This window comes from Phocoena sinus, chromosome 16, assembly GCF_008692025.1.
Source record: "Phocoena sinus isolate mPhoSin1 chromosome 16, mPhoSin1.pri, whole genome shotgun sequence".
Taxonomy (NCBI): domain Eukaryota; kingdom Metazoa; phylum Chordata; class Mammalia; order Artiodactyla; family Phocoenidae; genus Phocoena; species Phocoena sinus.
In genome coordinates this window covers 67,300,378-67,326,487 of record NC_045778.1, presented here as the reverse complement: position 1 = coordinate 67,326,487, position 26,110 = coordinate 67,300,378, and the positions used below count along the sequence as shown (strand labels likewise).

General features: G+C 44.7%; 1 protein-coding gene across 1 annotated transcript in view; it reads left to right on the top strand.

Annotated features, from left to right (window-relative positions):
• The first annotated feature begins 220 nt into the window (after nucleotides 1-220).
• The window catches only part of GPAM (glycerol-3-phosphate acyltransferase, mitochondrial), a 69,974-nt gene continuing 44,084 nt past the window's right edge, over nucleotides 221-26,110 (top strand). Inside the window, exon 1 of the mRNA XM_032608574.1 lies at nucleotides 221-437. The gene's annotated coding sequence lies outside the window, so the exon portion shown is untranslated. The remainder of the gene's footprint in view (nucleotides 438-26,110) is intronic.

The following is a 26,110-nucleotide window of genomic DNA, read 5'->3' as shown; positions in this document are numbered from 1 at the left end:
CCCAGTCAGAAAATCCCGCCGGGCAAAGCCAAGAAGACACCAGCGGCAGCATCATTAAATTATACAAGCCCTGAAACTCAGACTCAGCCCTGGGTCTGTTTGCCTTTGCGGGTCAGGAGGAAGCGTGTGATTGGCTGGCTGAGCTCGGCCTAGAAGGCCTTATCTCTGACTGGTTATTATTTGATTAAAGAGGGCTTCCTCCTTCTGTGGTGTTTCGAAACTGTGCTGGGAGAGTTGCTGCTGCCTGGGGACTTTTTCTGAGGTTACTACCGAGCACCCAAAGTCCTTCAGTCTTTTGCCGTACAAACAAGCACCCCGAAGAGATTTTCATTCAGCCCCACACTCAGGCTGGGGCTGTTTTCTCCAGAGTCTCCATCAGCTTTGCTAATCAACTGGCTGGAAATAATTCCTCAAACAGCACAGAGTCAAGGATACAGGTATTAAAAAAAATGTTTTTTTCTGGGGCTGTTGGTCTAATTTCTTAGGATGTCAAGACATTAGAGATGGGGGTGGGGAAAGGGCTGGGGCAGTAAAATGGAAAGCAGGAAAGGCAGAGAAAGTGGAGGAAGGAAGTGGAAGGAAAGAGAACTCAGAATCTTGGAATTCTACAGAACGGCAGAGCCAAGGGATGTGCTGTCTGCAGCTGGAGAGAGCTGTAAGCGCAATCGTGAGGTATCGTTCGGGTTTGCGTGTTTTGCCCCCATGAAATCCTTCCCCAGGTCTAGCTGCCCCCTTGGCCTCCTTGTCATCCTTCCTGCTGGCTCAGAACCCCAAAGTCCTGAGAGGGTTCTGCACACTTTATGAGAAATCCGGTTGCTTCAGCTTGAAACGTTGTCAAATCTGATCCTCGAAGCCCTACTTGGTGGTACCAATCCTCGTGATGTTGGCATCAGAGAAGGAAGAGTGGGACCAAGCTCCTTGTTTAGGAGAACTTGTCTCCCGCTTTGTCTGGGATCTGCACCTGATGTGCCTTGTCCATTCTCATCCTCATTATAGTCCCACCTCGGTGGTGTTTCTTGAGCTTGAGGTGGGCAGACAGAGCTTGACGTCAAAGGACTTCCTTGCTACGGATGGAAGCTGGGCTCCTTGCGGTGCCAGCAGGGACTTAGTCACTTGGAATGAAGGTGAAAGGGAGATGACAGTATGGATTCCGTCCTCTCTAATTGTTAGGTTTAGCTGGAGGTGGTTGAGGAGGGGAGGATATGATACAAAAATAAGAAAAACGATTTTATTTTGGCATTAACTGGAAAAGAATACTTTTACGCTGAATGGCAATTCTTAAAACTGATTTTTCCCTATGCATTTTAGGTTAAGAGATAGCCATGCCAACTGCGTTTCCTTTCTCTAGTCTTGGGGGCTGTCTTAATCTCCAGATGTTTCCATCTGTGTTGTCTTAACTCTTGAGCGTTTGTGTACGGATTGCCCCTGCTTTGTCAGCTGCGGCAGGATGCTATCAAGGCTTGGGCTCAAAACATCGTTCTTCTTGCTGACTGCTTCGTGGTTCCCGGGGAGTTTTCTCTACTGAGGCCCTATTGTATTTCTTGAGACTCTTCAGAGTAATTGGTCTGAGAAGTTCATCCAAGTGAATCCTGCTTCCCCCTCATAATTTCAAGAGAAATATCAAGAGGTAGAGGATAAGCCCAGTACACAGGGTTATGCTTCCTGGACCCTGATCTAGCACCAGGCTTGGTAAGACCGGGCACCTGCCCGGGGACACCAGCTCTGAGCTGTCCTCTGTTCTAGAGCCATCCCTCTCCTGTTCCTCCTCTCTCCCAGATGTCTTGGGCATCTGGTTCTAGAACATCACAGCCCCCAGAACCTAAGCCAAGGCCCGCAGGTTAAGGGAATCTCCCTAGTCTGCTAATCTTGGTTAGAAGAGTAGTACAGCATGGGGGAAGGGTCATTCAGATCCACTGCTGAAGTTTGCTTTTTCAACTTGTTATTTAAATTGTCTAAGCCCCAAGTTCCTCATCTGTAAAATAGGTATATTACTTCTCTCATGGGGTTACTTTGCGAATAGAGATTCTGCTTTCATTAATAGCGGTGTGTGCCTGCTGTGCGCGAGGCGTTGGGATATAGTGGAGAATGAGGCAGAGGAAGCTCCCTGCTCTCCTGGAGGTTACAGGTAAATGGGGTGGGAGGTGATAGGCAGTAAAAATATCACACAAATAAATAGGTCATCCCCATCTGTGATGAGAGAAAGAACAAAGGACCTGATCTGGATGGGGGTGGAAAGCTAGTCAAGAAAGCCCTCTTTGAAGAACTGAATGATTCCTAAGACTGAGTCGCTGCTCGCTGGTGTTTTATGATTCCTTGACCCACAGCAGGATAGAGCCAGATCAAACGGGAGCTTCCTGACTCCCTGTCCAGTGCTCTTCTACCCAGCGGCCTCCACTGCTGGAGAGAGGCTGGGCCCAAACTCAGGGAGGGTAGGAGGAAGAATTGGCAGATTCTGTCTCCTAGAATCCCTTTTCTCCAGCACCTCCTTCCCACTCCCCAGCTGGAGCCCAGTATCCTCACTCCCCTGGGATCTTTTCTATCAGATGAAAATCCCTAACCCCTTCCCAGGGATGCTGGGGTGGGAGGGGCCAGATAAGAGGCTCTTTGTGTCTTTCTCCCCCAGGTTCCTACACGTCCATCCTGGATGACTAACCCACCTGGGGCGGTCATCTCTGGTGGTGAAATTCCATGCACAAGCAGGCTGGGAGGAGAGCAGGGAGCTGAGGATTTGGGGGTGGGCCCATCATCTTCTCTGGCTGTCCATGAGTGTGCCCAAGGCTGCCCCTTCCTCACCCACTCAGCCTCCGAGGAGCGCCGTGTTCCTTTCGCACTGTACATGGTGTCTATTGTGAGCCTTCTGGCAGGGGCTTCAGTGACGGCTCTTGTAAGGAGCTGGTTAGCATTTTTTCCAGACAAAGCCAGTTCTGAGAGGTGATGGGGAGGCTAAACCTGCAGAGAGTGATGAAAGGAAATGGTCAGTCTCAGGCTCCTGAAAGAACAGCGTCAGCATCTTCAATTCTCTCCCACCTTCCCCGTGAGGGACCCTGTCCCCGTGACCCTCAGAGGCATATCAATTCTCCCTTCGTCTCCTCTTCCTTAGCTGGGGCCTCACTCTTTTGCCTTCAGCTGTCTGCTAGCCAGCCCCCACCTGTTGCTTGCTCGCCACAGTAAGGCTTAGTAGGACCTCCCAGGGTCATCAGTGTTTTAGCCAGTGATGCCTGAAGGGAGCCGTCATGGTGGGAGGACAGGCAGTAGGATTGATACCTCAAGGCAGATAACTGTCTTCAGCTGAATTCAGGATTTAAAATCCTCTGTTTGGTGGGAGAGTCACAGAGGATTGGATGGTGAGAAAGGAACAGAGATGCCATGCCATAAATAATACGCGACGCAAGACCATTTCCAACAAGACTTTTTTTTTTTTGCGGTACGCGGGCCTCTCACTGTTGTGGCCTCTCCCGTTGCGGAGCACAGGCTCCGGACGCGCAGGCTCAGTGGCCATGGCTCACGGGCCCAGCCGCTCCGCGGCATGTGGGATCTTCCCGGACCGGGGCACGAACCCGTGTCCCCTGCATCAGCAGGCGGACTCTCAACCGCTGCGCTACCAGGGAAGCCCTCCAACAAGACTTTGAATAGCGAGGAGTACCCCAAAGCAAATTCTCCCCAATAGGTCGTAAGAGGAAAATGGCAGGATATTTGCAATGGGAAACTCACTCTCACCGTTCAGTTCCCAGAACCCACAGCCTTGCTAATCCCACCAAGGTGGAGCTCAGTTCTCCACCTGCCGAGCTGCATTTCAGATGTTTAGTGGGGCTCTGGTTGTCACACTGAGCTGGCTAATGAAAATGCTCCATCATCACCCCTGGGCTCCTGAGTCCTCTCCCCACCCCATCCTCCCCTTGCCTCAGCGCACCTGCTTGGTAAGCTTTGCATTTGGCCTCCACCCAGTGCCCGGTGGGGATGGCAGGATGTCTAGCTGAGGTTTGCTCTATTGTGCTTCAACATCCTGCCAAAAATCAGATGGGCTCAAGAAAAAAAAAGACACCCAAAATGAGTCTTGAAAGAAAGCAACATCCAGTTCCCCGTGGGCTGGACTTTCTCTGCAGGGAAGGGGTACTTGTTGTGGAACTGAAGCCTGGTGTCTCCTGGTAACTGTGTCGGTGATGTTTTCTTTGAGTCAATTCCAGAAAGTGATTATGAGGAACGAGGGCCTGGGGAAAGTGAAAACCTCGGGACTGAGAACTCTCCTCAGACTTGGCTATGGGGAGACGGGAAGATCAGGCAGCAAACAGGCAGGAGGCTGGCTGCCCCACACCCTCGGCCCTGCTTCCGTTCGGACAGCTGCTCAGACGCAGGCAGCAGAGCTGAGCCTTCGCTCAGCGGTCCCCTGGCACCTTCCTGGGGCAGCAACAGTCCGAGCTCCCATCAAGCTCCCCTTGGGGTGCACTTTAATTATCTTGTGGGCTGATGCTCAGGGTGAGCCTGCCAGGTAGGATGGAGGTGGAGCCCCCTTCCACTACACCAGGCAGAAACTGTGTGCATGGTTAGATAATAGAAAATGTGCCTTCTAATCCTCAGATCGTGTGGGTCCTGGAAGCAGCACCGTGTGTCCCTTGTGCTTTGCCATTGCTCCTTCAAAGGCCCGCTTGCTATACTACCACATCTAATTAGCTCTGTGACTCAGGGCAACAAGGTACAGACACTACTCTCAAGGAACTTAAAGCACAGTGGAAGAGACGGGTGATTAAACAAGCAATGTTCTGTAGCATTACAGCGTAGAGGGTGCCTCCGTAGAGCGGTGGTTTATTCTCAGGGCAACTCCTGTGCCCCCATTTCTACCCCTCCCCCTCCCTATCCTTGGCCTGGGATATCTTCTCCATTCAAGCTGGGTCTCAAGTCTAATTCTTCTCCACACAACTCCAGTGGCTACTCACAGTACCCAGATTCTACACCGCAGAGAGGTGCTGGTCTATGAGGTTTTTCCAGTCTCTGGTGACATGTGAACTAAGGACAAAGTAGCACGTCTTTAAGATGGCTATGGGTATTCAATCTGAGAAATTTCCCCTTGCTCTGAGAGTCTGTCCATCCTGCTTGTTGGGTTGTTAAAACATTCTTTCTTTATTAAATGATGTTGTTTGTAGATTGTCAACTTCTGTTCAGTTTAATTTTAATATTATGACTGGGCAGAATAAAAAAGTGATAGCTCAAGGTCTGGGAATCATTGCCCTTCAAGCTGCTCATCCCTGCAATTAGCACCCATGTCCGGACCCAAGCAGGAGCCCCTGGGGTGTCTTTCTTAGTATCTGATTTTCCAGTCTGCAGCAGAGTGGCAGAGCTGATATATTCAAATTCCACTCACTTCCCCAAGACACTTAGCTGCCTGTGGCAGCCAAATCGTTAAATAGACACTACCGTTTTCTTGGCATCCCAGGCTCCTGTATGTTTAATGCCTTGAATATCCGATTTCTGGGCCAAACTCATGAAAATCTAAAGGGGAATTATCTGTCTCAGAAAGCAGTTGCAATGGAAATAAAAGCCATTAGTACTCAGTGTAACCAGGATGTTTAATTTTTCATGGAAATTTCAAGATAAAAGTCCATCTTCAGAGTTGTGTTAACTGAGATCTCCAGCTTCCACTGAGAGGCAGCTTAGAGACTGCTGGAGAAGATGCCAGTACCCGAGCTCAGGGTAGCCTTTTGGGGGCCCTCTGTCTACCTTCTTGGGTTAGGGGACCTCGGGGTCAAAGCATCTCCTCTGGTTAAGTGAAGTCCATATTGCATCTGGTTACCCTGTCATTCTAGGTGTGATCTAGGGCATTGGAAGTCCCCCATGAAGCTTGATGGATAGAAGAAAATGTCCCCCAGGCAAACCAAATCCCGATGACACAAGTGGTAAAGTCCAAATTCTTGGGCTGAAGTTGAGTGTCTGTGTTAAAAGCTGTTTAAAATGAGTGAATCGTACTGGGCTTCGCTATTTAGCTGTAAGGAGGGTTTTGTTTTACCCATTTTGCAACGTTGGCTTTGCTCTGTGAAGGCGGTTGCAAAGGAGACCCTCATGTTTGCACTGAGTACTTCTTGGGGTCAAGGATATAACTTATGTGTGATGTTAGTGGACACCTCTTCTCCTGCTGCCCATCTCTCCCCTGGGACCCAACACATCTCTTGGCACATAAGAGGCCAAAAAATTGTTGGTGGCGACAATGACAATGCAAAGGACTCATATGTTTGAGAGAGAATCAGTTTCTGGCAATATCTACTTGACCTCATATGACCACCCAATCATTAATATTTTTATCTTGCCTATTTAATTATTAAAAGAAAATTCTTTCTTGGACTTGATCCTTGTGTTTGGTTTGCAACCCTAAGGAAAGGAGGGAGTGGGAGTGTGACGCTGGTGGCAGCAAAGGCCTCTAGGTGAGCACTCTGTGTTCTGGGTCTTGGTCTCCTAGTTCCAGAACCTCCCTTGGCTGCTTATTCAGGGCATGATCCAGATGGAAGAGCGACAGTCTTGGTCATTTTGAACCTGTGGAATTGTGTTTGGTTTGCCTGGACCATTATGCCAACATGGTCTTTCCTTCCCATTGAACCCATCCCTCTTATGGCAGGCAGCCTTCTGGCTGGCTAGCCTTGAGGTCTGGCAAGAACCGTTGTAGAAGGCTCCGGGGGATGTCATCAACCAGTTGTTGATGTGTGAACCTGGGCAAGTCTCCTTGTCTCTCTGGGTCATGGCTTCCTCGTGAAACATGCTGGATTAGATCAGAATTTCTCGACCTCAGCACATTATGGGTCATAATTCTTTGCTGTGGTGCTGTCCTGTGCCTCGTACAATGATTAACAACATACTGGCCTCTACCCACTGGATACCAGTGGCACTCCTCCCCTTTTGTGACAACAAAGCATTTCTCCAGACATTTCCAAATGGCCCCCCGGGGAGCAAAATCATCCCCAGTTGAGAGCTGTTGGATCCGATGATATCTATGTTTGAGAAACCACATTAGGAGTTGTTCGTTTGTCCTATTTTGTTGCGCTCCCACTATGCGTGGTGCACTGTGTTAGGTTTTACAGCCTAAATATTTTTTACAGATAGTCTATTGAGAAAGTGCCATCTACTTCATGAAAAGCTGAATTAGAGTAGGACGGTATCTACACACGCATTGAGGCAAAGCGTGGAAGGAAGAGCTAGAATTCCTGTTTGGATTCTTGCTGGCGTCATCTGTAAAACAGCAACGTTACACACTGTTGTGAGGACCTAATGCTCAGTGTACATAAAAGCGCATAGATCACAGTGGACACTCAGTAAGTAAACTCATTCCCCTTTTCTCTCCCCCAACCCCGAGAGAATCAGATCTGCACAAACCAGTTACTTTGCCAGCCTTGCTCTGCTGTTTCTGGGCATCTATCCTTATCCCACCACGTGCCCACAACCTCCTCCCTGTCAAGCCGACACTGATATGTCATCTCAAAAACAAATCTTCAACCGTCTGTTTCGAGGAGAGCCCCAGATCTCTTGTACCACCGGATCGTTGAATTGGGCCATCCTTAAACGGACTGCCTCTCCCTAGCAAAGAAAAAGATTCTCCAATAAGCGGAGATTTGTAGATGCCACTGTTTCATGTTGGCTTGAGCACAAAAATGACAATAAGGAATTGAGGCTGAGGGAACTCCCACTTTGTGGGTTATCAGCACTGCTCCTCCTGGGGCATGGATCGGGCTGTGGGTTTTATCATCTCTCCTGGGTTCTAAGTGTCTCAAGGGCAAAGACCATGCATTGAACATCCATGGCAGGTCCTACACTATCTCCTCCAGGCAAAACATCTTGGTATTTTGTAGCCTGACCCAGTGAAAACCATCATGGTATAGTAATAAAAAGTTAGGGCAGGGACTTCCCTGGTGGCAGAGTGGTGAAGAATCCGCCTGCCAGGGCTTCCCTGGTGGTGCAGTGGTTGGGGGTCTGCCTGCTGATGCAGGGGACGCGGGTTCGTGCCCCGGTCCGGCAAGATCCCACATGCAGTGGAGCGGCTGGGCCCGTGAGCCATGGCCGCTGAGCCTGCGCGTCCGGAGCCTGTGCTCCGCAACGGGAGAGGCCACAACAGTGAGAGGCCCGCGTATCGTAAAAAAAAAAAAAGTAGAATACGCCTGCCAATGCAGGGAACCCGGGTTCGAGCCCTGGTCCACGAAGATCCCACGTGCCGCGGAGCAACTAAGCCCGCGAGCCACAACTACTGAAGCCTGCGTGCCACAACTACTGAAGCCCGCGTGCCTAGAGCCTGTGGTCCGCAACAAGAGAAGCCACCACAATGAGAAGCCTGCACAATGCAACGAAGAGTAGCCCCTGCTGACCGCAACTAGAGAAATCCTGCATGCAGCAGTGAAGACCCAACACAGCCAAAAATAAATAAATAAATAAATATTAAAAAAAAAAAGTTAGGGCAAGGGAGTTTGTTTGTTTTTTGCGGTATGCAGGCCTCTCACTGTTGTGGCCTCTCCCGTTGCGGAGCACAGGCTCCGGACGTGCAGGCTCAGCGGCCATGGCTCACGGGCCCAGCCGCTCCGCGGCATGTGGGATCTTCCCGGGCCGGGGCACGAACCCGTGTCCCCTGCATAGGCAGGCAGACTCTCAACCACTGCGCCACCAGGGAAGCCCAGAGCTAGGGAGTTTGAATCTGCATTTTCCTCTCTGGTCAGACTCTGACCAGGGGCTACAGGGCTCACGAAAGCAGTGTAGTTCTCAGAAAAAAAAAAAAAAAAGGTTCAGGCTCAAATCCCAGCTTTGCCACTTACTCTCTGATTGACCTTGGGAAATTTATGTCACCTTCCTTAACTTCAGCTGTCATATCTATGAGTCTGCAATCACAAGGGTTCCTCCTCATGAGGAATTAAATATTAGAACACATGGAAAGCACATGGCACAATTCTGGTAAATACTAAATGTTCAATAGAAATCAATTTTTATTAATAATATAAATGATCTGAAATAGTGGCTATTAAAAACAACAAATATAGTAGATGTTAAACAGACAACAAAAAGATGGACTTCTGGGTGGATGAAAAGGTATGAAATTGACTCATTGTGTTACTGATAACAAAATAGGCTCAGAAAAAGGAAGCGAGTGCCAAGGGGTACCCAGGACATCACTGCTGGTTAATGCAGAGCTGGGTCAGATGTTGCATCTCTAGATGCTGGTTCTACCATGCTGGGGCTGCCTTCCTGTGTTAGAGGGGAAAAAATTAACAACACTTGTTAAAGGTGGCAAGGCAGGCTTTACTTGGGACCACTGCAATGGGATTTTACAGTGGGGGTGAGAGATTGGGCTCAACTCCAAGTACAGCCTGGGCAAGTGAGGATTTACAGCTAAGGGGCAGGTTGGGGGTCAGTGGGTGGAAAATTACCAAGAAGAAACATCATGGGTGAGGGGGATTCTCGGTAAACTGACCCAACAGGATTCTTTGCTGTAGTCTCGGGTGTCAGATATCACCTGGGGGATGGCAGAGGATAAGGAACCCAATCAGATATCGAAGATGGGGGCTCTGGTGAAACTGACTTAGCAGCGTTCTTAGAAAAACTGGATTTTACAAGAAAGCACACACATGGGCCTCGGAAAAGCTTCAGGAGCCTGACTAAGGTTTGAATGTTTGTCACTATTCAAACATTTAAAGCCCATGTTTAGAAAATTGCACACAGATTGAGGAAAATGCACCTCTTGGTTTAAGAGCCACGTGCTGTTTCCAGAGGGACACTTTCTTCAGGGTAAGAGAGAAATGAGTATTTTGTCTACAGTGTTTCTAATGCCCTAGGGCTGCCTGAGAGAAAAACAGGGCAGAGAGGAGGCCTTGCCCCCAAGGCTCCGGCATAGCCAAGCTCTATAGAAACCACCTTTGTCCCTACCTCCCACCTTCCCAAAGTTCAGCCCTTACCCTGCAGCCCAGGCTCAAGGGACTGGTGAGTTGGTCTTTCACGTTAATGCTGATATTCAGTCTCGAGAGCCACTCTGATTAAACCCCTGGGCACCAATATGTTCACCTTCTCGACGAGGCTGCGGGACATTTCTCTGGGCTGGCTCTGACCTGTGATTCATATCTTGTCTTTCACCTTTTGCCAACAAACTCATACCTTCGCTTGAGAAGAAAAGACTGAAGTTTTCAGGCTCAGTGGTTGAGAGAGGAAGAGTTTTAATCGTCACAGTGCCTTGGGATACTTTATCCTTCAATCTTGCCTATCTCGGGTCTGCTTGGGATGGAGGGTATGTGTGGTCTATTAGGGTGTTGGCAGGTGAAATCACGGATAATTACAATATGAATGGAAACTTGGTTCAAACAGAGTACCGTATTTGCGTCAAACTCTCCTGTGGTCTCAGTGATGGTTATAAGTTAGTTGAGAAGTTGAAGAAGTAGAGTCATAACTCTTACCGGAACTCCATTGCCTATTTTGCCTTTTAAAACTTAAGTCTATCCACCTGCTGTCTTTCTTATTTGAAGGGCACGCATTTTAATGCTTTTCTTTTACTTTCCTCCTCCTCTTTTGCTTAACCCCCTTCTAGCAAAGCACAGATAGAATGATGATTTAAAGGAGGGATCTGCAAATTATGGTCCCTGGGCCAAATCCTGCCCACGGCTTGTAAATAGAGTTGTACTGGCACACTGCCACGCCCCTTTGTATATGTATAGTCGTGGTTGTTTCTGCAACGGAGGTGAGGAGTTGCAACGGAGACCATATGGCTCATAAAGCCTTAAATATTTACTCTCTGGCCCTTTATGGAAAAAAGCGTGCTGACTCCTGATTTAGAGTGTAACGCGGGAGTTAAACATACCTCGGTTCAAATCAGGTCTTAGTTACTTGCTTGCTTTGACATTGGAAAAGCCACATAAACTCTCTGAAACCTAATCTGTACCGTGGGATAAGAAATACCTACCTTGGAGGGTTGCTGTGAGAATTCAGTGAGAGAGTATTTGCGGCCCTGTGCCTGGTACAGACGAAAAGCTCAATAAATGTAGCTATTATGATGATCATTCATTCCTTTACCCACCAAGTGTATTTCTGGTGCTTTCTCTCTGCTAAGCCTGGGGGGCTGCAGCAGTGATCAAGACATAGACGATCCCCGCTCTCATGGAGCTCACAGTCTAATGGGGAAGACTGACAATATGAAGAAAATAAATCAAGAGATTACTTTCAGACAGTGATAAGTGCTATAAATAAAATAGGACAGTATGAAGGAAAGTGCCAAAGCAGGGGACAGAAAGTTGCTAACTGAGCTCAGACTGAAACATGAGAATGAGTCAGCCATGCAAATATCTAGAGAAGGAATGTTCCTGGCAGAGAGGACAATAAATACAGAAGCCCTGAGCCAGGGGTGAGCTTGGGATGGTCCAAGAACAAAGAGATGGCCTTGGGGACTGGGGCAAAGTGGAGGTTTTGGGGTAGGGGAGACGGTAGAAGACAAGGCAACAGAGGTCAGCACAGGTAAGAGCAAGTCATCGCTCACAGATCCTAAGAAGATGTTTGGCTTTTAGAGGCAGGGATGCAATCTAAGGTCATAATGGGGCAGAAATGTAACTGGGTCCTTGGCCTCATTCTATGACCTTTGTTGTAAATATATTATTCTTCCTCTTTGGTCTCTGGCATTCATCACTGTCAGAAATAGGAGATGATTAGGGGCTCTAGTGAGCCCTAGTCGAAGTGCCAAGCCCATCACATGGCCCCAGCAGGACACATCCACCTCACTTGGGCTTTCTCCTTACAGTACCCCTGACTCACCAAAAAAAAAAGTCTTCTGGCCAATGCCATTACCTCTTTGAAATCATTCCTTATCAGGAGACTTTAATGCTTCTCCAGGTGGAGCACTTAAGGTAAAAATCAGTTAATGTAATCTTAAAACCCCCTAATAAATTTCCCCGCAACTTAAGACAACCAGATAATCATTTTGTCCCTAGGGTCACTCAAAATTCACAGCTCAATTCCCATAATTAGCATTTCTTTTGTATCTCAGTCATTGAACAGGGGGTGAAGAGCCCCAGTGATAATATTTTACCTGTTTGAGGTTTAAAAGAAAGCTTTGATACAATCAGATAAACTGCCTCCACTGTTGCCAATAATTACAGCCATACAGTACGTTCCAGTTCCAAGCAGTGTGCATACTTGGCTCGCTTAAAGGTAAAAGTGTACATTTAGTTTATCAACTTGGATCCATTTGGGGTGACTCCCCCTCCCCCTCGTGTTCTCCTCTTCATTCTCCTCCTCTTTCATCACCTTTATCCTCACCAGAACCCCTTATTTATCAACCCCCTTGGCTAACAGTAGTTAATACTTCCTTTACAATGTGCAAGTATGTGTTTCTGTCTCATTTTGTTTCAGACATCCTTAAAAGAACAAGATCCAAAGGTGGCTCTCTTCCAAGCCATGCTTTCGAACACTGATTCTTAATCTGGGGTCCATGAATGATCATGGCAGGGGGCAGTTATGAGCCCCCTGAAATGGAATGCAAACTTTTACATGTACGCTTTTTTTTTTTAATCAGGAGGAAGTCTAGAGTTTCATTACACTCTCAAAGTGTTCCCTGATTCTAAAAAGTTAGGAAATACTGCTTTAAAGACTTTACTGACTCAATCTATAACATGGTTATCAAAGGAAAATCCTAGACATTTTCTATCTGAAAAAGGAACATTTGTTGAGCTGGAGCTGGGCAAGCCTGTGATTCTCAAAGACCACATTTATCACTTATGACCTGTGAAAGCAAGGGGGATTGATGGTTGTTGGGTCAAATGCAGCCTTTCTTTTAGAGGACTACACATTCTCCTGGGGATTCTTATCATGACTGCAAACATTATATAGTTCCCACTATGCACCAGGCACTGTCCTAGAGCCTTATATATTTTAACTCTTAATCCTCACATTAACCCTATAAAGTATGTACTATTATTAGACTTGTTTTGCAGATGAGGAAAATAGGGCACACACAGATTAAAACCATAGAATGAGCTTTATACTCAACATTCCAAGACCCTTCACAGGTCTGCATAATACAGTTTGCCCAGCTGTAATTAATGGCTCAGAATAATTATCATTTTGGATGTGTCTGAATGGCAGCCATGTTGTAAAACCGTGAAGCACATGCCTGGTTAATGACAGGATTCCTATTTGTGCCACCTTTGGTTTTGTGAATAAGAACAGATTGCATGTCACATGCAGAGGAGAGCCAGCTGACTACTCTACTTAATTTGAATTTGGCTAAGAGTCACCGTGGTTTATAAAGTGAGGTTATTGACCAAGTAGATAATTTTATTATTGTAACTATTATTTTTTTTAACATCTGTATTGGAGTGTAATTGCTTTACAATGGTGTGTTACTTTCTGCTTTATAACAAAGTGAATCAGCTATACATATACATATATCCCCATATCTCCTCCCTCTTGCATCTCCCTCCCACCCTCCCTATCCCACCCCTCTAGGTGGACACAAAGCACCGAGCTGATCTCCCTGTGTGATGCGGCTGCTTCCCACTAGCTATCTATTTCACGTTTGGTAGTGCATATATGTCCATGCGACTCTCTCAATTCATCCCAGCTTACCCTTCCCCCTCCCCATGTCCTCAAGTCCATTCTCTACATCTGCATCTTTATTTCTGTCCTGCCCCTAGGTTCTTCAGAACCATTTTTTTGTTTGTTGTTTTTTAGATTCCATATATAAGTGTTAGCATATGTTGTCTTTCTCTTTCTGACTTACTTCACTCTGTATGACAGACTCTAGGTCCATCCACACAATTTGTTTTAAGAGTAGTATTTTCGGGGGGGGGCTGGGTGGTCGGAGGCTTTATTCTTTTGGCAGATCCTCTCAGTCATTACAGATATTGCTGCACTGTTAAAAAAAAGTATATGCTTCTCTGTAAAGCATTAAAAAAAAAAAATCCAAGGATGAGATGGCTGAGGTCTCAGCTCAAGTATCTCCCAAATACATTGTTGTCCATTCCTTGACCTTTCCACGTGTTATAGCTGATTCACTTTGTTATAAAGCAGAAACTAACACACCATTGTAAAGCAATTATACTCTAATAAAGATGTTAAACCAACCAACCAAACAAAAAATCAAATTGTGACGGGCAATGAAAAGTGGATACTGTACAATAATGTGGAACGGAAGAGATCGTGGGGCAAGCGAAATGAACCACCACCAACCACACCAAAGGCTGGTCTTCATCCACAGATGGTGATGTTGTGTATATGTTGGGATTGGAAGGGAGTCCTCTATCATGAGCTCCTTCCGGAAAACCAAATGATTAATTCCAACAAGTACCACTCCCAATTAGACCAAGTGAAATTGGCACTCGACGAAGAGCGTCCAGAATTAGTCAACAGAAAACGCATGATCTTCCAGCAGGATAATGCAAGACCGCATTTTCCTTTGATGACCAGGCAAAAGCTGTTACAGCTTGCCTGGGAAGTTCTGATTCATCCGCCATATTCACCAGACATTGTACCTTTGGATTTCCATTTATTTCAGTCTTTACCAAGTTCTCTTAATGGAAAAAAATTCCATTCCCTGGAGGACTGTAAAAGGTACCTGGAACAGTTCTTTGCTCAAAAAAGATAAAAAATTTTGGGAAGGTGGAGTTATGAAGTTGCCTGAAAAGTGGCAGAAGGTAGTCGAACAAAAGGGTGAATATGTTGTTCAATAACGTTCTTGGTGAAAATGAAAAATGTGTCTTTTATTTTTACTTAAAAACCGAAGACACTTTTTGGACAGCCCAATATCATCAGCAGTTAATGAGCAGGTGGCCTAGAAATGTAGACAGACTATTCTCTAAGAAAATCACTTATAAATAATCTATAGAAAAACCAACATTGTGGGTATTAAGGTTTGTGTGATTCCACCCGTAGCCTATAGTGGTTACTAGGAATTCTACAATTCATGTATGTGGGCTAAATTTATAGATAGAGGTGAAGCAGGAACCCTGGACCAGAACAGAAAGCCTCTGGAAAAAGTAACTGTAAAATAATTTGATAAAGGGGAAAAGGTTTTGCCATCTCCTAAGCAGAATTGGATGTGCAACAGGAACAGATGAGGTGTAAGTCATCCTAACAGAGTGAAGGGTCAGACTTAATCCCCTCCCAAGACAGCGGAATAACAAAGCGGGGCTGGGAGAGAGGATTGCACCCTGTGACCCTCAACTATGGAAAGCCTGTTTTCTAATATCTTACCTTCATGTTGGAGGTCATCCTTGTAATAAATTTCAAATATTTTAAGGAATAATATGATGATGACCGTCAGAAAATATCTGGTTAAGACCGCAGTCAGCTGCATCACGCTTATTCAGGTTTCACTTTATATCAGGCAATTTAGATCATTGGAAACTGGGTTGATAACACTCTTTACTTTGGAAAAATGTTCTTTTGGGAAATCTGTAAGTTAAAAGCCAGATACAGTTTTAAGGAGTATGTTTAGAATACCCAGGAGAATAATTTTCCAGAAGAAGATCTTAGAGCTTCTATGTCCCCAAAAGTAATGAAAGTAAATTTATTTAAAAGTATTCTAAACATGAGCCTCAGCTGAACTTCAATTGATCTTCCTTTCAATTAGACTTAATAAGTAAGTTTCTAGCTTACTTTGAACTCATTAGAAAAAGAATAAATGCAGAGTAGTCCTGTTTCTCCTTGTCCCCTTCATGAAACTTTTTTTCTTTTTTGACAAAGACTGATTCTGAGGGAAGAAAAATAAAAATTAGTCTGTCTACAGCCATGTCTAGCTTTCCTCTCAAGTATCTTCAAATTCCTTCCTTCAAGTGTATTGGGCACTAGTGTGCTTTGCCTTGTTCTTTCTTTCTTTTTTTTTTTTTTTGGTGGTACGCGGGCCTTTCACTGTTGTGGTCTCTCCCGTTGCGGAGCACAGGCTCCGGACGCACAGGCTCAGTGCCCATGGCTCATGGGCCCAGCCGCTCCGCGGCATGTGGGATTCTCCCGGACCGGGGCACGAACCCGTGTCCCCCGCATCGGCAGGCGGACTCCCAACGACTGCGCCATCAGGGAAGCCCTGCCTTGTACTTAATTGTGGTGTTCTTATCCATTGTGGACCACCTCCCACTGTGTTGCTGGTTACCACTGGAGAGTTGGGCCCCTGTTCTCCCTTGTATTATGTTCTTCCGCCTACTCTGGCTCAGGAAGTTGGGGTGGGAGAGGAATGGGAAATCTGCTTCCTATCTCCCTGTCAAGCTTGGATACATGTCTTCCCCAAGACCCGTGAGTCCTGAGCCCCCAAAACTCTAGGTTCATATATCTCTCCTTGAATACTCCTGTTCCTAGAGCTACCCTTGTCCAGGACTCTTGACAGTTGTCATAGCCATTCACACCTTCCTTTGTTAGTATTGTTGTATTTAGATATTTGACAAATAGATCTTAAGAATCTGTATTGTACAAGGTACTGTTAGATGCTAGGAATACAAAGGAAAGGAATGGGAGAAATCAAGATGGACATTCAAGAGGGAGAGGCAGATCTTAAATGGCTAATTCTACAATTAATTAATATTCAATTATAATTGTGATAAGTCCCTTGGGGAAGAAGCATATGATATGGGGCCTGCCTTAGTCTGAGGGTCAAAAAGTTTTTCACGAGGAGGTGAGATCTGAGCTACGTTATGAAGTATGAGTTGGAGAGAAAAAAGGGCTGTGCTCTCTCTGCTGGCAGAGAAAGCAGTTTGTGCAATGGAAGAGTAAAGCCCGTTTTTCCTGGGGACTGAAAGAAAGAAAGGGTGACTGAAGTTGGAGAAAAAGAGGGCAAGTGGGAGGAGATGAGGGTGGTGAGATTAACAAGGGTGGAATGTGCCAGGCATTGGCAGTTCTAAAAACTATAAGGAATAATTGAAAAGATTTTAATCAGTTGGAGTGGGGATCAGGCAGAGAAATGGGGGTGTTTGACATCGTCAGTGTTGTACTTTCAAATGTTCATCCTGGCTGATATGTGGGGTGTTTGGGAGGGTGGTGTATAGAAAGCAGACATGAGGAGTCCAGGTAGTAAGCTGCTGTGCCGCCCAGGGAAGATGGTGGTGGCCTGGAATAAGACAGTTCAAGTAGAGAGGACGATAAAAAGATGATGAGTTTAAAGCTATCTAGAAGGTAAAGTTGCCAGAAGTTAGTATTCGATTGGATGTGGGAAGCAGTTAAGAATGACTCCTAGGTTCCTGGTCTGCTAAGGACAGAGTGTGGAATGAGAGTGAAGGAGGGCTTTAAACCAGCAAAAGATGCCAAGAAAGAACATTCAGGTAGGTAGAAAGAAATCCAGCAGGACGTGGGGTTGTGAAAGCTGAGGAAAGGCTTACACCCAGAGCTTGAACTTGCTCCACGAGCCATAAGTACGCAGTAATCTGACATCAGGTTATATAACAGTGGAAGAAAGGTCCCGGGTAAGTCTGGGCATGAAGAATCTAGCCTACATTAGGATCCCTCTCCCAGAAGACAAGATGCTTTGTTTACAGTCAGCATCTCAGCTCCACAAACCATGTTGGATCATATGTTCCAAGAACCAACAGCGGTTTTCAGAGAAGTGGTCTTAAGCAATATTTAGGAAGAAAAGTTTTTCCTAAAAGACAATGTCTTCGGAGATGCAATTCTAGGCACAACAAGGACAAACTTTTGTGATGTCATATAGGGTAGTCTGGCCTGTTAGAGGCTCCTGAATCCCTTCATTCCAGATCGGGGCCTTTGCTTTATCCAGCCCAACCAGAAGTTTCACTGAGGTTGTTCTGATAGTCATTAGGGTTGTTCCTAAATGTTTAGTTACCTTGTTTTGGGCACATGGTGGGATTACACCACCTCTTGCTTCACTCTCTTGCTTTATATGATGCTTTAGCTAATGAAATGGGAACAGAAGTGATGTGTGGATTAAGAGCCAGTGCATGGTTCACTATACTCTCTGGTCCCAGCCTCAGCAATCAAGGAAGCAAGTGTCAAGATGGAGCCTCCCTTAGTGACCTTATAAGCAGAGCCCCTGTAATAACCTGCAGTTTCCATGTAGCATAGACAAATGAACTTTGTTGTCTCAAGGCTCTGAGACATTTGTTACTGAGTCATAACCTAGCCCATCCTGACTGATACAGAGACATTCTTCCCAGAACAAAGTAAAGTTAATGGTTGATATGAGTTCCAAAGATTTTAGGATAAATTCTTCACTAGGATTCAAGCGCAAAGGAATAGGACCTCTCTTTTGTCTTCAGAGTCTACGCAAGAGGAGACTAACAACCATCAAAATAATAGCTACTATCTAGTAAATCTCACCACGTGGCAGGCAATCTGCTAATTATCTGGATACATGATTCCATTTTACCTTAAAATAACCCAGTAAGTGAACATTAGCAAATCCACTTATAAAATGAGAGAATTTTGGGGCTCAGAGAGGTTAAATAACTTTCTCAGGGTCACACAGCTGGTAGATGGCAGACCATGATTGAAACCCAGGTTGTCGGGCTCCAGAGCCCTGTCACAACTCTCAGACATTCTGCTGGAAGGACTGAGGGTTAGTCCACTGATGTCCCAACTAGCAGCAGCTCAGTTTGTAAGCCAACCACCTCTTAGTATCACTACCCTCAGCTCCTTCATGGAGTGGGGTTTAACATAAAGATAAGCTTTTCAGACCTGGGATCTAGTGGCCCAGTCCTAACTCCCAGGCTCTCACCTATGCTGGCTGAGTAACGCTATCAGTTACATGTTTGGGCTCTAGAATCAGATGGATCTGAATTCAAATCAGGGTTCTTCCACATACCAAATTCACCTAACCTCTCCCTGTGCCTCAGTTTTCCCATATGGAAAATCAGGGTAATAATAGTTCCTAGCTCATGGGGCTGCTGGGACGATGGGTACCTTATTTGCCTATTTGCTCTCAGATCCAATCCCCATCCTTCTCTGCTCTACTTTATGTCTGGGGAGGGGCTGGGTGGGTGGGTGAGGTAGCCTCCTGCAAATTCATTCCTTAGATTCCCCTGCAGTTTGCTTCAGCCAGTAGGAGGGCTGGCAGACGAGGCCAGAAAGAGGCAAAAGCCAGGGAGGGTATCCCCCTCTTTCTCAGGGGGCATCTCCAGCGGTGGCAGCTCTGTGATTTCGGCTCCCCCTAGGCAGCCCCTCTCTCCTTGGTCCCAGCTGTTGCCTAGGGTCTCTGTTAGCACCTGGCTTTGTCACTCCAGCCCTAGGGAGGGTAGTAATCTTCCATTGTTGCTAATCTCCAGGCTGCCTCACTATCCCCTTTTGTCCTCTCAGTCCTTCTAAGACCTTTCTATGTAGAGTTCTGTATTAAAGTCCACCAGCGGCTGTCTGGCACAGGTTCTTTCTCACACAGCACCATGCCTGATACAAAGGATTGCCTGAGATAATGCCTATGGAGTACTAGAACAGTGCCTGGCACACAGTAAGTGCCCAATAAGTGGTAGCTTACAAAATGTACTTACCTCTTGCCTAGGTTCTCTGAGGCCAGTTTGCAGCAGGTAGGCCCCTGCCCACATCATAGCTCCTGAATCAATGCCCATTTCTCCTCCTCCTGGGCTGTCCAGGTCCACAGACCTGGGTTTGTTTTGATGCATTCTTTTCTACTCTTTATAAGGTAAAGGGCATGTGGATTCCGCCACGACATGTATGACATGTCACCATTTTATTTCTCATTTTTCAAACTTCTTACTACGGCTTAAAAAGCCCTGCTCTATCTGGCCCCTTCTGTCTTCCCAACCCCTCCCTCTGACACATCCCCTTCACTCCCTCCAGCCTGCACCGGCCTTTGTTCACTTCTGTCTGCCAAGCTCTGTCCTCCTTCAGGGCTTTGGCAGGTGTAGTTCCCTCTTTTTGGAAAGATCTTTCCTGGTCTCCTTTCATATCCTTCTCACACCCCAGCCTCAAGGTAGCTGCTCCTCCCTTAGAGAGGCCCTTCCCATCACCTTATCTAATGTTGGTCACCTCTGTTATTCTCTGTGACAGATGCTGTTGGATCTTCACTGCAGTTTCCAAAACTTGTCATGATTTTATTTGTTTGCTTGTTTATTACTCTCCCTACTGTCTCCCTCCCAACATTCCATAGGCTGTTAGACTATTAATTCCGTGAGGGCAGGATCTATGTGTGACAGCCTCATCTGTGTATCCTCGGTGCCTGAAAAAGATGCTTGGCACAAAGTGGGCTGTCCGTCAATGTGTTATGCATGAATCGATGTTGAATTAATCTGTCTCCAAACTGCTCGTGTCAAGGGTCCCTAGAAGTCCAATGGTGACCAGTGTTGGGACTCCCCTCCTCTCCCTTTCCCTGGCACATGTGTTGTGAGCCAGAGGCCCTGGCTCTGTTCAGGCTGGCCCTCTTCACCACTGTTCCCTGCCTACACCCTGCACGGTGCGTGGAGCTCTGTTTTCCCAACGTGCTCAGCCACCGGGACCTTCACCGAGGCTCCCAAGACTCTCTATTCTCTCCATAGTGCTTCCACTTTCACCCTCCTTCTGAAGATCTGCCACCTCTAGGGCCTACATTGGAGCCATCTCCAATCAGATCCATCAGCAGAGTCCTCCATCCTGAGCCCCTTCTCAGCACCTGGGCCTTCCTGGCCTCTACTGCCTCAGACAACCTCTCCCTGTCACACAATCCAGCTTGATTCCACAGAGAAAGCGAAGGCCCGTTCAGGTTTTGTCTCCTCTGGTGACCAAAGACAGTCAATAGTTTCTCATTTTTGTCTTTCAGTAACAAAAAGGCTGCTAATGGCAATGACTTAGCCTCTTTCGACAGAACCTCAGGACTTAAACCACAGAGCCTGGCTATACTCCTGGGAGAAGGAAAAATAACTTTCCTTTTTAAGAATAAACGAACAGTTGTAAACAAAAGAACTTGACTTGGAAGCTAATTTCTTAATTACTGCTCTAGCAGTTACTGATTCAGTGCCCTGCTTCCAACTCTAGAGCTGGTGCCCTGCCCTGAGGCCCTGCTTGTGGCTGAAAGCCTGGAACCCTACCTAGCTCCCACTGGCCTTGCTTCCTGGGGTGGGTGCATCAGCTTTGTCCTGCAGCCCACACAGTAGAAGATGCCAAGCCAGCTCTCCCAGAAGCATGACTGCCTCCTGCTCGGCTTATTTGAAGTTTTTGGCTTAATCTACTATGAAGCAGTTTTCAGTCAAATTGAAGTACCTGTTCTGTCACACACGTGGTAAAAGTGAGTCAGAGGGGATTCCATTCTATTCTGGCCTAAGGTACGTTCTAAATGGCAGGCTCCAAGGTCACGTCCATTGCCATCCCCCAGCGTGATATACTGGCAGGGACTATTTCTCAATGCTCTTTTTCTCCCATATGTTTGAGTTATTCTAGCAGCCGGAATCACTGTGCTTAAAAATTAAATATGAGTCAGGAATGCAATTTGTCTGTAACAGAAAAAAAGGTTTCAGTGGCTTAAAATCCAGAGGTGTGTGATTGGTAATGTGGGGTTTGGACATTAAATTACAGAGCAAATGGGGGCAAAAAGTGAAAAAGAAGCAGTGCCAGCTGTGTCTGTTCCCTTTTACTAGGAAAGAAACACTTCTCCAGAAATCCTCAAGTCTGATTTTCTCTTAGGTGTCATTGCCCAGAACTGGGTCATAAGACCATCTTGGCTGTGGGGGACAGACTATTAGAGAACAAGATTATCATAATTAACTCAGATACTTTGATTCACTCTTTTCTCGGGGCTGGGCAAGAGATCACTCTCAATAAAATGAGGCTTCTAATAGCCCGGACCCCACAAGGAATGGGTATTGGACAGACAGGTCTCATTGCCTGCCCCAAATCAACTGAGTTGTAGAAGCCACAGGCTACTGAACTTGGTGCTGATTTTTGAATCTTTTGGGACACAATTATCAAACAGTTGTGTGTAAGTCTCCCAGGCTATCTTATCTTATGCTCCCTGGCGGGCGGTAGGTGTTCTATACATATTTATTAAATAAATGAACGAAGAAAACAAATCTAGAGGAAAGTGGATGATGAGCACAGCATAGATTCAGTAAGAGTAAGTCAGGCCAAACTTTATATCCTTTAAAAGTTTTTGACGGAGTAATTGTTGTATTTGAGATCAGGGTGTGTCATAGATATTTTGTCATTGGATTTCGGCATGTCAGTTGACACTGTTCCTCATAATATTCTTGCAGACAAAAAAAAGCACACGTCACAATTTGACGGATGTAGCTGAAGCAAAACTTAGTGAGAAGTTTATAGCACTAATATGTTTGTATTAGAAAAGAAGACAGGTCTCAACTCAAATCACTGATCTCAGGGTGGTATTTCAAGGTGTTGAGTCCCAGCCTTTATAAGGTGTGTTTTCACCATCATTCAGTTCAGAGTACTTTCTAATTTTCATTCTGATTTATTTATTCTTTAAACGGTGGGGTGTTTATTCTGTTTGTTTTTTAGAAGCATGTCAGTTTCCAAATATTTGGGGATTTTCCAGATACCTCTAAGTTAATGATTTCTAATTTCCATTGTGGTCAGAGTATGTTTTATGTGATTTGAATCCTTATAAATCTATTGAGACTTGTTTTATGGCAGGTTTTACCAAGACACGTTCCGTATTCACTTGAAAAAATGATATTCTATCTATGCGTGTAGTGTTCTATAAATGTCACTTAGGCCAAGTTGGTTGACAGTATTGTACAAGCCTTGTATATCTTTACTGATTTTCTGCCTAATTGCTCAGTTATGGAAACAGAGGTGCTGAAATTACTGTTTATAATCATGGATTTTTCTATTTCTCCTTGAAAGTCTGTCCGTTTTTGATTCATATATTTGGAAGCTTTGTACTAGATGCATGAATATTTAGAATTGTTTTTTCCCCTTGATGGATTGACTCCTTTATCATTATGAAATGATCCTCTTTATTTCTGGTAATATTCTTTGTATTGAAATCTACTTTGTATGATATTAATATAACCACCCATATTTCTTCTGATTATCATTAGCATGGTACATTGTTTTTCAATCGTTTAACTTATTTGTCTTTATATTTAAAGTGATTTTTTTTTTCTTTTTATACATGGCATACAGTTGGTTCTTGCTTTTTTCTCCAGTCTGACAATCTTTGCCTTTTAACTGGGGTGATTACTTATATGCACGAATTTAAATCTACCATCTTGCTATGTGTTTTTTCTTTCTCAATCCATTTTTCTTTCCTTTCTCCTCATTTACTGCCTTCTTTTGGATTCGAGTGACTTTTTTTTTTTAATGATTCTGCTTTATTTTCTTCGTTGATGTATTAGCTACAACTCTTTGTTTTACTTTCATGGCAGTTGTTTTAAGAGTTGGAGTATAAATCTTTTTATTTTATTTTATATATATTTTTTGGAGTATACATCTTTAACTTATCACAGTTTACCTTCAAGTATATTACACCACGTTATGCTTAATATAAGAATATTACAACAACAGATACTTCCCCCTTTCTGGATGTTGTGCTGTCATCATACATTTTATTTCTACATATATTATAACCCCCCCAATATTGTTTTTATTTTTGCATTAAGCTATTATCTTTTAAAAGAGTTTTAAAAGGGAAAAAAATTATTTACCTACAGATTTATGATTTCTTGAGCGCTTAATTCCTTTATGTAGATTCAAAATTCCATCTGGCTGTATTTTCTTTCTACCTGAAGGAGTTTCTTTTAACATTTCTTGTAGTGTCTGCTGGTGGTGAATTCTTTCAGCTTTTGTGTGTCAGATATGTCTTTATTTTGTCTTGTGTTTGAAATACACGTTTGGGGAAAGAATCCTAAACGGACAGTTTTCTTTTTGAGTATTTAAAGATGCTGCTTCATTGTCTCCTCATTTGCATATTCCTGATGAGAAGCCTCCTGACATTCTGATCTTTGTTCCTCTGCACTGTCACGTGTCTTTTTCCCTCTGTTTTTAAGATTTTTCACTTCATCACTGGTTGTAAGCAATTTAATTGAGACGTTCTTTGGTATAGTTTTCTCCTTGTTTCTACTTAGAGTTTGTTGAGCTTCTTGGATTTGTGAATTTATAGTTTTAATCAAATATGGGAAGTTTTCAGCCATTATTTTTTCAGATATGTATTTCTGATATTTCTCCTTTTCTTCAGGGATGCCAGTTGCATATATATTAAGCTCACTGATACTCTGTTCCTTTCTAGTTTCAGTCTTTACTTTTTTCTATTTGTGTTTCATTTTGGATAGTTTCTATTGCAACATTTTCTGGTTAATTTTTTTTTTTTTCCAGAAACGTCTAACTTGCTGTTCATCCTGTACAAGTGATGTGTGCATGTGTGTGTGTTAAAAATCTCAGACAATGGTTTTATAATATCTAATGTTTGATTTGGGTCTTTTTTAAGTTTTCCACATCTCTACTTAACTCAATCTTTCCTCTACTTTCTTGGACTTACAGAATATAGTTGTAAGTATGTTTTAGTGTCCTTATTTACCAATTCTATCATCTCTGTCATTTCTGGGACTCTTTCAGTTAATTAATTTTTCTCCCCATTGTGGTTCATTCTTTCCTGCTTCCTTTTGCATCCCTGATGTTTTTTTTTTTTTTTTTTTTTTGTTGTATGCGCACCTCTCACTGTTGTGGCCTCTCCTGTTGTGGAGCACAGGCTCCGGACGCCCAGGCTCAGTGGCCATGGCTCACAGGCCCAGCCGCTCTGCAGCATGTGGGATCTTCCCGGACCGGGGCACAAACCCGTGTCCCCTGCATCGGCAGGCAGACTCTCAACCGCTGCGCCACCAGGGAAGCCCATCCCTGATGATTTTTGATTGGAAGAGTAACATTGTGAATTTTACGTTGTTGGGTGCTAGATATTTTTGATATCCTTTAAGTATTCTTGTACTTTGTTTTGGGATATTTTGTTCTTCTGAAGTTTGATCCTTTGGGGGCTGCCTTTTAAGATTTGTTATGTAGGCCCAGAGAAGTTTTACTCTACGGTTAATTTTACCCCACTACTGAGGCAAGACTTTTTGAGTTGCGAATTATGGGATTTTCCAGGCCTTATTCCTGGTCCCATATGTTCACTGGTTATCTTTTCACTCTGCCTTGTGGGAAGAGGCACACCTCTCTGGTACTCTACTCCCAATTCCAGCTGTTTTGGCCTTCCTGGTCTCCCAGTTCTAGCTTCTCAACTCAGAAAGTCTACCTAGCTCTTCCTGGATTACCCCTGTCTGCACTATAGCCTGGCAACTCTTTCTAGGCAGTGGGCTGAGGCAATCATAGTGCTTAACCTCATTCACTTCCTTTCTCTTATGGACCACAGTCCTGCACTGCTTGCTGTTTTATATATTTTGCTTTTTTAAAAAAATTTTTTTGTTGTTGTCATCTTAGCAGGAGAGTAAATTCAATCCTTCAGTCCTTGTTGCTCCACCTTGGCTGACTAGATTGGATCTGGATTACTATAAGTTATTGTGGTTCTGTTGATAAAAGACTGCCAAGGGTGTCACTTGCTTCCAAAACAGTTCTCATTTAGTAATCTGTGCACTGCAGTCCACATCTCCTCCAAGTACTGTAAACTCTTGTGCAGTGGGTGTTGCAGAAGAGTTGCCTACAAATGAAGTTTATATAAGAACCTAATTTTCCCCTCTGGCTTACACTTTAATTCCTGTGGTGCTCTACATCATTTCTCATTACTTTAACAGTGACTTCAAATCCTGTGACTTTCCTGTATTTTCTCCCCTCCTTTTCATTTTCTTTCTTTTTTTTTTAATGTCAGGGGTCAGTAATCTGTACACAAATTTCATGATATTTTGGGATGAGAATTCATCTTATTCTAGTCATCATAGGCCTTAAATACTTAGGTGTGTGCTTAGAGCTAAGTTGTGTGAGGGGGGGTTGAATAAAGACAGGGTCCTTGACTTCAAGAAGCTCAAAATCTTTTTTAAATGAATAACAATTCCTGCTGTTTTGAATTGTTTGGGGATGGATTTACAAACAGAAGTAGGAAGTGCCAGAGAAAGAACTCTTGTTTTACTTCTTGTTCCTTAGCTTCAACAAGTAGTTACTGTGTTTACTGTTGTGTATTTACTATAACAAAGTATCATAGTGATACCTAAGAAACAGGCACTGGGACTTCCCTGGCCGTCCAGTGGTTAAGGCTTTGCCTTCCAATGCAGGGGGTGTGGGTTGGATCCCTGGTGGGGGAGCTAAGATCCCA